A 14,828-nucleotide genomic window follows, 5' to 3' on the forward strand; every position below is an offset into this window, starting at 1 on the left:
TGTACGATTTAAACGTTTTAGTTTTCCACTCTGTCATGAGTGAATACGTTTCATCGAAAAGGTACGAGGACCATTTCCACATCAAGTAATAAAAAATGTCAACGTGTCTCAAATTCAACTATCCAAACTCCTATAATATTCTCCCTTGTCGCTTCTAAGTATGTCCTTATATTAAGCGCTCGGGAGCAGGACTGTCCCAGTTGTGTAAAGACCAGGAATTCGATATCAAAAGTGCGTGTCAGAGGTTGAAGATTGTGAGTTCAAATTTCAGCTTTGCTCTGATGTTGTTTCTAAGTTTATCAGCAACATACCCGTGTTTGTGGGTTCACCAAAGTGGTTGACATCTGAGACCTGCATCACTACCCTAACACATTAAGCTGTAAAACACACACCTAAGTATTTATAAAACGAAACAACTTCTACAGGTTTTCCTTGACAATTCAGTTTTCTTTTCTAGATACGTTACCACCATTTAAAAGGGACAACTTTGGTTTTATAAGTTTTTAATAAAATAGTTTCGGGACTAAAGTTGTATACAATCACTGCAATTATTCTGGATATGATATGTAAATTCATTTGTGAAAAAAGAAAATACGAAGGGACTTAATGTACAGCCTTCTGGGACATACTTGTTTATAATAATATTATCCTCGTCGCCATGGCTCACTCACTCACTAATAATATTATTATAAAAAAAGCACCATTGCTCTTAACACACAGCTTCACATTTTTTGCTACTAAGCCTATGTCCTTGAAAGAGGGACCACAAGTCCTCCACAAATATAACACTGAACTGTTGTCCCTCCCCGACACAATTAAATGCAAAAAGTCAATGCTGGAGAAATAACCAGTCTCGACTATCCTCTGAAACAGATTCCATTAGTTGGAAAAGGCAAACTAGTGGTGATGGCGCCGGGTGTTCGCCAAGGGTACGAAAAGTTACGTACAAAGATCTAGAGAGAGACCACGGGAATCTTGTGTGCTGATGGTAATAATGAAATTGTGTTTCTTATACATGTCAAACGTCACTCTCTTTAGATATGCCAATACGCACACGGGAATATGATACTCTGCTCAAAATAATGAAATTGTACACCTAATGAATCTCAAAGAATCCTAACTCAGGTTTAGTTTGGTGTATGCAACATTGCATACACTACCATGCAACTGAATAGTGTCAATTGTTCCTGACAATTCGTGGAAAAAGATAAATATGCTTCAGGCTGTTAAAAAATAAATGAATTGTCCGCCACAGAAAAGATATTCAGACTAATTAAAAAAGACATGTCTGGTTTTATGCCGTAGCTGAAACCATTTCTAATCTCCATATAAAATCCCAGCCCAGCGTTTAGATGTCCAAACTAGTGACACTGTAAACTACGTTGGCAATTTCCATCTGGGTTGAAGTGGTTGAGTGCGTTCACGATTCATGGGTTATCGGATCACGTGACATCATCCGTGGCGAAATCTTTATTTGTTGAATATCACGCAATACAAAGAACAAGAAAGTAGATAGTAACTTGATGCGTGTCACGGTGTCTGTACGGTGTATTGTGTATTGAATATGTACCTTTGTTGTTCTGTGAAGAAACATAAATACAGAATATATTTCAACCACATTTTGAGTTCTGTCAAAAAGTCTGTGACACTGTCAATCATTGACTATTCCAGAGAGGATTGTGGGATGTGGTGAGACTAGCTGCCTTGTTTTGCGTGTTCAGTCAGCACCTCAGAATATGCAGTTTCTAACTATTCAATATATCATGTGCTGCACTTTGACTGAAGTGTCAAAATCAAGAATGCCCCCCAAGAATAGTAACATTGTTTAGATATCAACTGATACTTTAAACGCGATAAACAATTCATTCATTCATTCATTCATTCATTCATTCATTCCCATTCAAATTGCTTTGATGCATCTTTGATATGACTCGGCACCTGCGACCGTCACTGCGCCTACAGTTTTCGTGCATCTACCAACCTTTCAGCGGCTATAAGTGATATATTTGTGATTAATTTTATCAATGACATGTAAATATGTTCATGAAATATGAATTTTACGAAAGGACAAATGAGTGCTGAACTCTTTATCCAGGTGCGTCGAATTCCTTTACCTTTTGTAAACCATCATTCTTTCACACTAATGTCACAATGGCACAGCTGAACACGCCGATGGCAAATGTTTAGAGTTTTAAATCATGTTGTCTTCTTCCTCATCAATGTACATTATTAATGTCCTTTTGGCACATGTTCCTGTCGTGTCCACATCCGTGTCCGGCTTGCTGAACTGAAATCCCATAAGTAAAGGCAGTGTCGGCTGGATAAAGACAACGGATAAAAGCGGTATCCATTCCGGTCATATATGGATAAAGATGCAAATATGAAAGGTCCGGTTGGTACTACTTTGAGTGTTACAAACAAACATGGCGTCGCCCTGGTCAGTTGACGATCGAGTCAGATTGAGACTTGGGGTCTAGTCATGGGAAGCTGGAGTCAATACCTTGCAACACATTGTTGCTCACAAATTTTGCAACAAGGTACATTGCAAGCTCATGTACGATTGTGCCAGGCACACTATGCTACATTCGATATCCAGTACCACTTCTTGGTAAGACAATAGGCCTTCGACACAAATTCGACCCCGACTTATCTTCGTAATCACCAACTATTTTCTTGAGAACAGACAGATATATATGCCCATTACTAGATTTCAACAAGTGAAAACGTATTATTCTCAGAAGTGTTTGTGATGTCTGGTAACCTGCATGTCTCGTTAGCTAACACCTATACATTCTGCCTCACCCCTATACGACTTTATAGCCGATAATATCGACAATGTCGTCGTTTCTAAGTTGGTCTATATTTCACCACACAATATCAAGTGTGCTTGTCAATAATGAACAAATAAGATAATCATCTGGAAAAGGATGTCACCCGATTAAAATGGTTTTGCTACAGACAGCTTTAAAAGGTTTATGCATACAGGGGGATTTATTAAATATCTCATTAATGCTTTTGCAAGAACACGTGAAATGAAAATGACGGAACAGTTTCCATAATCTGATTGTGGACAGACTTTTGGTTAATTTTAGTGGTGTTTTTAGATCTTACTATGAAACAGTCGAGGCTCTTGCACTGCTCTCTTTTAGCTCAGATGGGAAAATCTGGAGGAATTTGATGTTTGATCATTTTTGATTGATATCAGTTCCTCGATATACCTGAATCGTAACTTCTTGTCCAAAGTCCCATGTTTGATATTGCCTTATACTCATTGAGGGATCTGAAATCTGAAAATAATAATCGTCAAAACTACATGGCCATTCACTGTAGTAATTGTTTATGTATAGATACATGCTTAGAACTTATTTGTATTATTTCATGCCTGGAAAAAATCAACATACGCGGGAGAATTATACATTCAATATATTATCTTGCTCATCTGGATTCCTCGAACTTGACACGAAAGTGCGCGTAATTGTCATCGATGTCACTGCTTCATCATAAGTTGTGAGGGTTAGGGTTAGGGTTAGGGTTACGGATGCTGGATTCTATTGCATCATTTAATAATCTACTAACTGTATCACTTTCATACTTAGAGGGGCCGTCGGGTAGCCCATTGGTCAAAGCGTTCGCTCGTCACGCCGAAGACCCGGGTTCTATTCACGTCATGGGTACAATGTGTGAAGCTCATTTCTGGTGTCCCCCGCCGTGATATTGCTGGAATATTGCTAAAAGCGGCGTAAAACCATACTCATTCACTCACTCACTCACTCACCCATACTTAGATATCTCATTCTGATAACAACTTGACATCAGTCGGCAACCATGTTACAATATTACGAGAATATAACAGATATACAACATATTTCAGTACTGAAATTAATTGTATATAGACTATTAGCTGTTAGCTCATTTTGCGTAGCACAGTCTCATGTTTCTTGAGAACACTGGTCAGCATCTGTGCAACGTGAAGTACTGAGGCTCCTTTGAGTACCTGTTGACTTAAATGAAAGCATCAGATTACGTCATGACTTGCTTTGACATTTCATATTTGAAAGATACAATAGAAACATTAACACTTTTGTATTTATCATTCACTGACAGGCGATAGAACTTGACTAAATTATCAGTTTCATATCAATGAATTGTGTATTATAAACTGCATTTAAGATATAAAAGAGGCAATTATTTCACAAAAATATGAGTCTAAATGATATAATTGTTTTCTTGCATGTTTAGGAAGTATATTGGCGAAATGAGACAGTTTGTGTCAGTTACAGCTTCCGCTGTCCTATATCAGCTAGACGTTTGTGCAACGATTGAACCTTGCTGTATGGTTCTCCAGACACTGGCCACCCTTTGGCATTGAGGGTAGCTTTACACATAGGCATGTCCCCGTTAGAGAATGTGAATTCCTGTAAATAACAAGCACCTTAAAATTGCATACCTTCTAATTTACTTAATACACTTGTTTCTCCATTAAAATAACAAACAGTATCAGCATTGTAATGGTCCGCTGGTAACAGAGCAGAGATATAACAAGGGAATGAGCAGGTGAACGTGACACAGATTTAATGATCTTCCAGTGAAACTATGAACAAATATTACCTCGATCCTACTGATATATGTGGTTAGATTTTTATCTTTTGAATAAATATATATTAAACTTACTGAAGTAACCTCAGCTTTATGTGTTTGTTTAGGAAATCAGCCCAGGCAGTATCTTGATGAGAGTGCTCTCCCTTATCTCATTACTACATATGACTGGTACATCGCCCGGCCATATTGTTTCACGAAGGGACAGACATTCCAAAATGTACGCATGCCATGAAATGAACGTGATGGTCTTGACCTAAAATAGCATTGAAGCGACTATATTTTGTAATGTGAAGTTTACACGATGTACGGCTTTTCCATTAGACGAGAGGTCGGGCACATGGCCGCGAAATTGAGGTTCATAAGTGCATGAGCGTCTCAATTTAACGTTCATACGTTTTTCGTGAGACCGTATTCTTGAAATGACGTAAACAATGACAGACTAATTATGCATTGTTGGTGGATACCGGGAAATCCCTAGCACGAATACATACAGATGCGTTGTTTCTGATTATTTGGATCATTTTATCTTCAACGCAGCGTTTAAGCATACATTGAGAAACGTCAGAGAGTTTGACTTCATAATCGTTCATGAATATCTTCGCTACAACCCATCCCAGTGATCAAAACGAAGAAATGCACATTCACACAAGTACTAAATAGGTAATCAAAAAATCTAAATGACAGATTGTTTCTATGCAGCTGGAAAAAAAATACATACTATGTGACTCAGCAAAAAAAGTATCTTGGAATTCGATGTTTTCTATAACCTTCTGGGGTGAATGGATATTTGGTATATGTGATAAACAAAAGATTAATGGCATGTGCTGAGTTACACCTGGGAAAGTAGACAAAATGAGCAATGATCGACGACGACAGGGACGTCGAAGTCACGCAATATCACACTCAGCCAGGTCCCACATTTCACAAAATACACCACCAGCCACGTGTTACATCGCACACAGTACACAAACAGTTAGGTCCCACACGGCAGGCAATACACCACAAGCCAGGTCTTACATTGTAGACGGCACACCATCAACAAGGTCCTAGGTTGTAGTTAACACACTAGTTAACAGCTGGGTCCCACATAGAATACAATACACCATCAGCCAGATCCTACATGATGCACAATACACCATCAGCCAGGTCCTACATGATACACAATACACCATCAGCCAGGTCCTTCATCAGAGACACTACACCATCAGCCAGGTCCTACATGATATACAATAGACCATCAACCAGGTCCTACATGATATATAATAGACCATCAACCAGGTCCTACATCATACACAATACACCATCAGCCAGGTCCTAATTGAGAGACACAACACCATCAGTCAGGTCCTTCATGAGAGAAACTTCACCATCAGTCAGGTCCTACATGATATACAATAGACCATAAACCAGGTCCTACATAATACACAATACACCATCAACCAGGTCCTAATTGAGAGACACAACACCATCAACCAGGTCCTAAATGAGAGACACAACACCATCAGTCAGGTCCTTCATGAGAGACACTACACCATCAACCAGGTCCTACATGATATACAATAGACCATCAACCAGGTCCTACAGAATACACAATACACCATCAACCAGGTCCTAATTGAGAGACACAACACCATCAACCAGGTCCTAAATGAGAGACACAACACCATCAGTCAGGTCCTTCATGAGAGACACTACACCATCAACCAGGTCCTACATGATATACAACAGACCATCAGCCAGGTCCTAAATGAGATACACAACACCATCAGCCAGGTCCTACATGACATACAACAGACCATCAGCCAGATCCTACATGATACACAATACACCATCAACCAGGTCCTACATGATATACAATACACCATAAACCAGGTCCTAAATGAGAGACACAACACCATCAGCCAGGTCCTTCATGAGAGACACAACACCATCAGCCAGGTCCTACTTGATACATTATACACCATCAACCAGGTCCTACATGTTATACAATACACAATCAACCAGGTCCTAAATGAGAGACACAACAGGCCATCAGCCAGGTCCTACATGATATAGAATACAACATCAACCAGGTCCTACATGATAAACAATACACCATCAGCCAGGTCATACATGATACACAATACAACATAAGCCAGGTCCTACATGATACACAATACACCATCAACCAGGTCCTACATGATACACAATTCACCATCAGCCAGGTCCTACATGATATACAATACACCATCAGCCAGATCCTAAATGATATACAATACACCATCAACCAGATGCTACATGATATACAATACAACATCAACCATGTCCTATATGATACACAATACACCATCAGCCAGGTCCTACATGATACACAATACACTATCAACCAGGTCCTACATGATGCACAATACACCATCAACCAGGTCCTACATGATGCACAATAAACCATTAGCCAGATCCTACTTGATACACAATACACCATAAACCAGGTCCTACATGATATACAATACACCATTAACCTGGTCCTAAATGATATACAATACACCATCAGCCAGGTCCTACTTGATACACAATACACCATCAGCCAGGTCCTACATGATACACAATACACCATCAGCCAGGTCCTACTTTATACACAATACACCATCAACCACGTTCTACTTGATATACAAAACACCAACAACCACATCCTACATGATATACAATACACCATCAATCAGGTCCTAAATGAGACACACAACACCATCAACCTGGTCCTAAATGAGAGACACAACACCATCAGCCAGGTCCTTCATGAGAGACACACCACGCCATCAACCAGGTCCTAAATGATATACAATACACCATCAGCCAGGTCCTACATGATACACAATACACCATCAACCAGGTCCTACATGATATCCAATACACCATCAACCAGGTCCTATATGATACACAACACGCCATTAGCCAGGTCCTACATGATATACAATACACCATCAGCCAGGTCCAACATGATATACAATACACCATCAGGCAGGTCCTACATGTTACACACTCACCATAAACCAGCTCCTACTTGATTTACAATAGACCATCAGCTTGGTCCTATATGATACACAACACGCCATAAGCAAGGTCCTACATGATACACAATACACCATCAACCAGGTCCTACATGATATACAATACACCATCAGCCAGGTCCAACATGATATACAATACACCATCAGCCAGGTCCAACATGATATACAATACACCATCAGGCAGGTCCTTCATGATACACACTCACCATAAACCAGATCCTACTTGATTTACAATAGACCATCAGCCAGGTCCTATATGATATACAACACGCCATTAGCAAGGTCCTACATGATACACAATACACCATCAACCAGGTCCTACATGATGCACAATACACCATCAGCCAGGTCCTACATGATATACAATACGCCATCAGCCAGGTCCAACATGATATACAATACACCATCAGCCAGGTCCTACATGAGAGACACTACACCATCAGTCATGTCCTTCATGTGAGACACTAAACCATCAACCAGGTCATACATGATATACAATACACCATCAGCCAGGTCCTACATGATATACAATACACCATCACCCAGGTCCTAAATGAGAGACACAACGCTATCAGTTAGGTCCTTCATAAGAGACACTACAACATCAACCAGGTCCTACATGATATACAATAGACCATCAGCCAGGTCCTACATGATGCACAATACACCACCAGACAAGTCCTACATAAAACACATTACACCATCAGCCAGATCATACATGATGCACAATACACCATCAGCCAGGCCCTACATGATACACAATATACCGCTAGCCAGATTCTAGATGATGCAGAATACATCATCAGCCAGATCCTACATGATACACAATACACCATCAACCAGGTCCTACATGATATACAATAGACCATCAGCCAGGTCCCACATGATATACAATACACCATTAGCCAGGTCCTACATGATACACAATACACCATCAAACAGGTCCTACATGATATCCAATACACCATCAACCAGGTCCTACATGATACACAATACACAATCAACCAGGTCCTTAATGAGAGACACAACACCATCAGCCAGGTCCTACATGATGTACAATAGACCATCAGCCAGGTCCTACATGATACACAATACACCATCAACCAGGTCATACATGATACACAATACACCATCAACCAGGTCCTACATGATACACAATACACCATCAGCCAGGTCCTACATGATACACACTCACCATCAACCAGGTTCTACATGATACACAATGCACTATCAGCCAGATCCTACATGATATACAATACACCATCAAACCAGGTCCTACATGATACACAATACACTATCAGGCAGGTCCTATATGATACACAATATACCGCCAGCCAGATTCTAGATGATGCAGAATACATCATCAGCCAGATCCTACATGATGAACAATACACCATCAGCCAGGTACTACATGATGCACAATACACCATCAGCCAGCTCCTACATGATACACAATACACCATCAACCAGGTCCTAAATGATATAGAATACAACATCAACCAGGTCCTACATGATATACAATACACCATCAACCAGGTCCTACATGATATACAATACACCATCAACAAGGTCCTACATGATATAGAATACAACATCAACCAGGTCGTACTTGATATACAATACACCATCAGCCAGGTCCTACATGATATACAATACACCATCAACCCGGTCCTAAAAAAGAGACACAACACCATCAGCCGGGTCTTCCATGAGAGACACTACACCATCAACCAGTTCCTACATGATATACAATACACAATCAGCCAGGTCCTAAATGAGAGACACAACACCATCAGTCATGTCCTTCATGTGAGACACTAAACCATGAACCAGGTCATACATGATATACAATACACCATCAGCCAGGTCCTACATGATATACAATACACCATCACCCAGGTCCTAAATGAGAGACACAACGCTATCAGTTAGGTCCTTCATAAGAGACACTACACCATCAACCAGGTCCTACATGATATACAATACACCATCAGCCAGGTCCTACATGATGCACAATACACCACCAGACAAGTCCTACATAAAACACATTACACCATCAGCCAGATCATACATGATGCAAAATACACCATCAGCCAGGCCTTACATGATACACAATATACCACCAGCCAGATTCTAGATCATGCAGAATACATCATCAGCCAGATCCTACATGATGAACAATACACCACCAGTCAGGTACAACATGATGCACAATACACCATCAGCCAGGTCCTACATGATATACAATAGACCATCAGCCAGGTCCTACATGATATACAATACACCATTAGCCAGGTCCTACATGATACACAATACACCATCAAACAGGTCCTACATGATATCCAATACACCATCAACCAGGTCATACATGATACACAATACACCATCAGCCAGGTCCTACATGATACACAATACACCATCAACCAGGTCCTTAATGAGAGACACAACACCATCAGCCAGGTCCTACATGATGTACAATAGACCATCAGCCAGGTCCTACATGATACACAATACACCATCAACCAGGTCCTACATGATACACAATACACCATCAGCCAGGTCCTACATGATACACACTCACCATCAACCAGGTTCTACATGATACACAATGCACTATCAGCCAGATCCTACATGATATACAATACACCATCAAACCAGGTCCTACATGATATAAAATACACCATCAGCCAGGTGCTACATGAGAGACACTACACCATCAGCCAGGTCCTAAATGAGAGACACAACACCATCAGTCAGGTCCTTCATGTGAGACACAACACCGTCAACCAGGTCCTACATGATATACAATAGACCATCAGTCAGGTCCTACATGATATACAATACACCATCAGCCAGGTCCTACATGATGCACAATACACCACCACACAAGTCCTACATAAAACACATTACACCATCAGGCAGATCATACATGATGCACAATACACCATCAGCCAGGTCCTACATGATACACAATATACCGCCAGCCAGATTCTAGATGATGCAGAATACATCATCAGCCAGATCCTACATGATGGACAATACACCATCAGCCAGGTACTACATGATGCACAATACACCATCCGCCAGGTCCTACATGATACACAATACACCATCAGCCAGGTCCTACACGATACACAACACGCCATCAGTCAGGTCCTACATGATATATAATACAACATCAACCAGATCCTACATGATATACAATACACCATCAACCAGGTCATACATGATACACAACACAACATAAGCCAGGTCCTACATGATACACAATACACCATCAACCAGTTCCTACATGATACACAATACGCCATCAGCCAGGTCCTACATGATATACAATACACCATCAATCAGGTCATACATGATACACAATACACCATCAACCAGATTCTACATGATATACAATACACCATCAACCAGGTCCTACATGATACACAATACACCTTTAGGCAGGACCTACATGATACACAATACACCATCAACCAGATCCTACATGATATACAATACACGATCAACCAGGTCCTACATGATATACAATACACAATCAGGCGGGACCTACATGATGCACAATACACCATCAACAACGTCCTACTTGATATACAATACACCAACAGCCAGGTCCTACATGATATACAATACACCATCAACCAGTTCCTACATGATATACAATACACAATCTGCCATGTCGTAAATGTTGTATAATACACAATCAAACAGATCCTACATGATATACAATACACCATCATTAAGGTCCTACATGATATACAATACACCATCAGCCAGGTCCTACATGATATAAAATACACCACCAGCCAGTTCCTACATGATATACAATACACCATCAGCCAGGTCCTACATGATATACAATAAACCATCAACAATATCCTACATGATATACAATAAAAAATGATCCAGGTCCTACATGTTACATAATACACCACCAGCCAGGTCGTACAAGATACACAAAACACCATCAGCCAGGTCCTACATGATATACAATACACCATCACCCAGGTCCTACATGATTCAACGTACACCATCAACCAGGTCCTACATGATACACAATACACCCTCAGCCAGGTACTACATGATACACAATACACCACCAGCCACGTCCTACATGATATACAATTCACCACCAGACAGGTACTACATGATGCACAATACACCATCATCCAGGTCCTACATGATACACAATACACCATCAACCAGATCCTACATGATATACAATACACCATCAACCCGGTCCTACATGATACACAATACACCTTTAGGCAGGACCTATATGATACACAATACACCATGAACCAGATCCTACATGATATACAATACACCATCAACCAGGTCTTACATGATACACAATAAACCATCAGGCAGGACCTACATTATACACAATACACCATCAACCAGGTCCTACCCGATATACAATACACCATCAGCCAGGTCCTACATGATATAAATACACCATCAACCAGGTCCTAATTGAGAGACACAACACCATCAACCAGGTCCTAAATGAGAGACACAACACCATCAGTCAGGTCCTTCATGAGAGACACTACACCATCAACCAGGTCCTACATGATATACAATAGACCATCAGCCAGGTGCTAAATGAGATACACAACACCATCAGCCAGGTCCTACATGACATACAACAGACCATCAGCCAGGTCCTAAATGAGAGACACAACACCATCTGCCAGGTCCTTCATGTTATACAATACACAATCAACCAGGTCCTAAATCAGAGACACAACATGCCATCAGCCAGGTCCTACATGATATAGAATACAACATCAACTAGGTCCTACATGATAAACAATACATCATCAGCCAGGTCATACATGATACACAATACAACATAAGCCAGGTCCTACATGATACACAATACACCATCAACCAGGTCCTACATGATACACAATACTCCATCAGCCAGGTCCTACATGATACACACTCACCATCAGCCAGATCCTAAATGATATACAATACAACATCAATCAGGTCCTGCATGATACACAATACACCATCAGGCAGGTCCTACATGATACACAAAACACCATCAACCAGGTTCTATATGATGCACAATACACCTTCAGCGAGGTCCTACAAGATACACAATACACCATCAGCTCGGTCCAACATGATACACAATACACCATCAGCTAGGTCCTACACGATACAGAACACGCCATCAGCCAGGTCCTATATGATATAGAATACAACATCAACCAGGTCCTACATGATATACAATACATCATCAGGCAGGTCCTACATGATACACAATACAACATAAGCCAGGTCCTACATGATAAACAATACACCATCAACCATGTCCTACATGATACACAATACACCATCAGCCAGGTACTACATGATACACAATACACCATCAACCAGGTCCTACATGATACACAATTCACCATAAACCAGATCCTACATGATATAAAATACACCATATATCAGGTACTACATGATACACAATACACCATCAACCAGATGCTACATGATATACAATACACCATCAACCATGTCCTATATGATACACAATACACCATCAGCCAGGTCCTACATGATACACACTCACCATAAACCAGGTCCTACTTGATTTACAATAGACCATCAGCCAGGTCCTATATGATACACAACACGCCATAAGTAAGGTCCTACATGATACACAATACACCATCAACCAGGTCCTACATGATATACAATACACCATCCGCCAGGTCCAACATGATATACAATACACCATCAGCCAAGTCCAACATGATATACAATACACCATCAGGCAGGTCCTACATCATACACACTCACCATAAACCAGATCCTACTTGATTTACAATAGACCATCAGCCAGGTCCTATATGATATACAACACGCCTTTAGCCAAGTCCTACATGATACACAATACACCATCAACCAGGTCCTACATGATACACAATACACCATCAGCCAGGTTCTACATGATATACAATACGCCATCAGCCAAGTCCAACATGATATACAATACACCATCAGCCAGGTCCTACATGAGAGACACTACACCATCAGTCAGGTCCTTCATGTGAGACACTACACCATCAACCAGGTCCTACATGATATACTATAGACCATCAGCCAGGTCCTAAATGATATACAATACACCATCAGCCAGGTCCTAAATGAGAGACACAACACGCCATCAGTCAGGTCCTTCATTAGAGACACTACACCATCAACCAGGTCCTACATGATATACAATAGACCATCAGCCAGATCCTACATGATGCACAATACACCACCAGACAAGTCCTACATAAAACACATTACACCATCAGCCAGATCATACATGATGCACAATACACCATCAGCCAGGTCCTACATGATACACAATATACCGCCAGCCAGATTCTAGATGATGCAGAATACATCATCAGCCAGATCCTAAATGATGAACAATACACCATCAGCCAGGTACTACATGATGCACAATACACCATCAGCCAGGTCCTACATGATACACAATATACCATCAACCAGGTCCTACATGATATAGAATACAACATCAACCAGGTCCTACATGATATACAATACACCATCAACCAGGTCCTACATGATATACAATACACCATCAACAAGGTCCTACATGATATAGAATACAACATCAACCAGGTCGTACTTGATATACAATACACCATCAGCCAGGTCCTACATGATATACAATACACAATCAACCAGGTCCTAAAAAAGAGACACAACACCATCAGCCGGGTCTTTCATGAGAGACACTACACCATCAACCAGGTCCTACATGATATACAATACACAATCAGCCAGGTCCTAAATGAGAGACACAACACCATCAGTCATGTCCTTCATGTGAGACACCAAACCATCAACCAGGTCATACATGATATACAATACACCATCAGCCAGGACCTACATGATATACAATACACCATCAGCCAGGTCCTAAATGAGAGACACAACGCTATCAGTCAGGTCCTTCATAAGAGACACTACACCATCAACCAGGTCCTACATGATATACAATAGACCATCAGTCAGGTCCTACATGATGCACAATACACCACCAGACAAGTCCTACATAAAAAACATTACACCATCAGCTAGATCATACATGATGCACAATACACCATCAGCCAGGCCCTACATGATACAAAATATACCGCCAGCCAGATTCTA

This window comes from Haliotis cracherodii, unplaced genomic scaffold (genome assembly GCF_022045235.1).
Source record: "Haliotis cracherodii isolate W230 unplaced genomic scaffold, xgHalCrac1.p SCAF_12, whole genome shotgun sequence".
Taxonomy (NCBI): Eukaryota; Metazoa; Mollusca; class Gastropoda; order Lepetellida; family Haliotidae; genus Haliotis; species Haliotis cracherodii.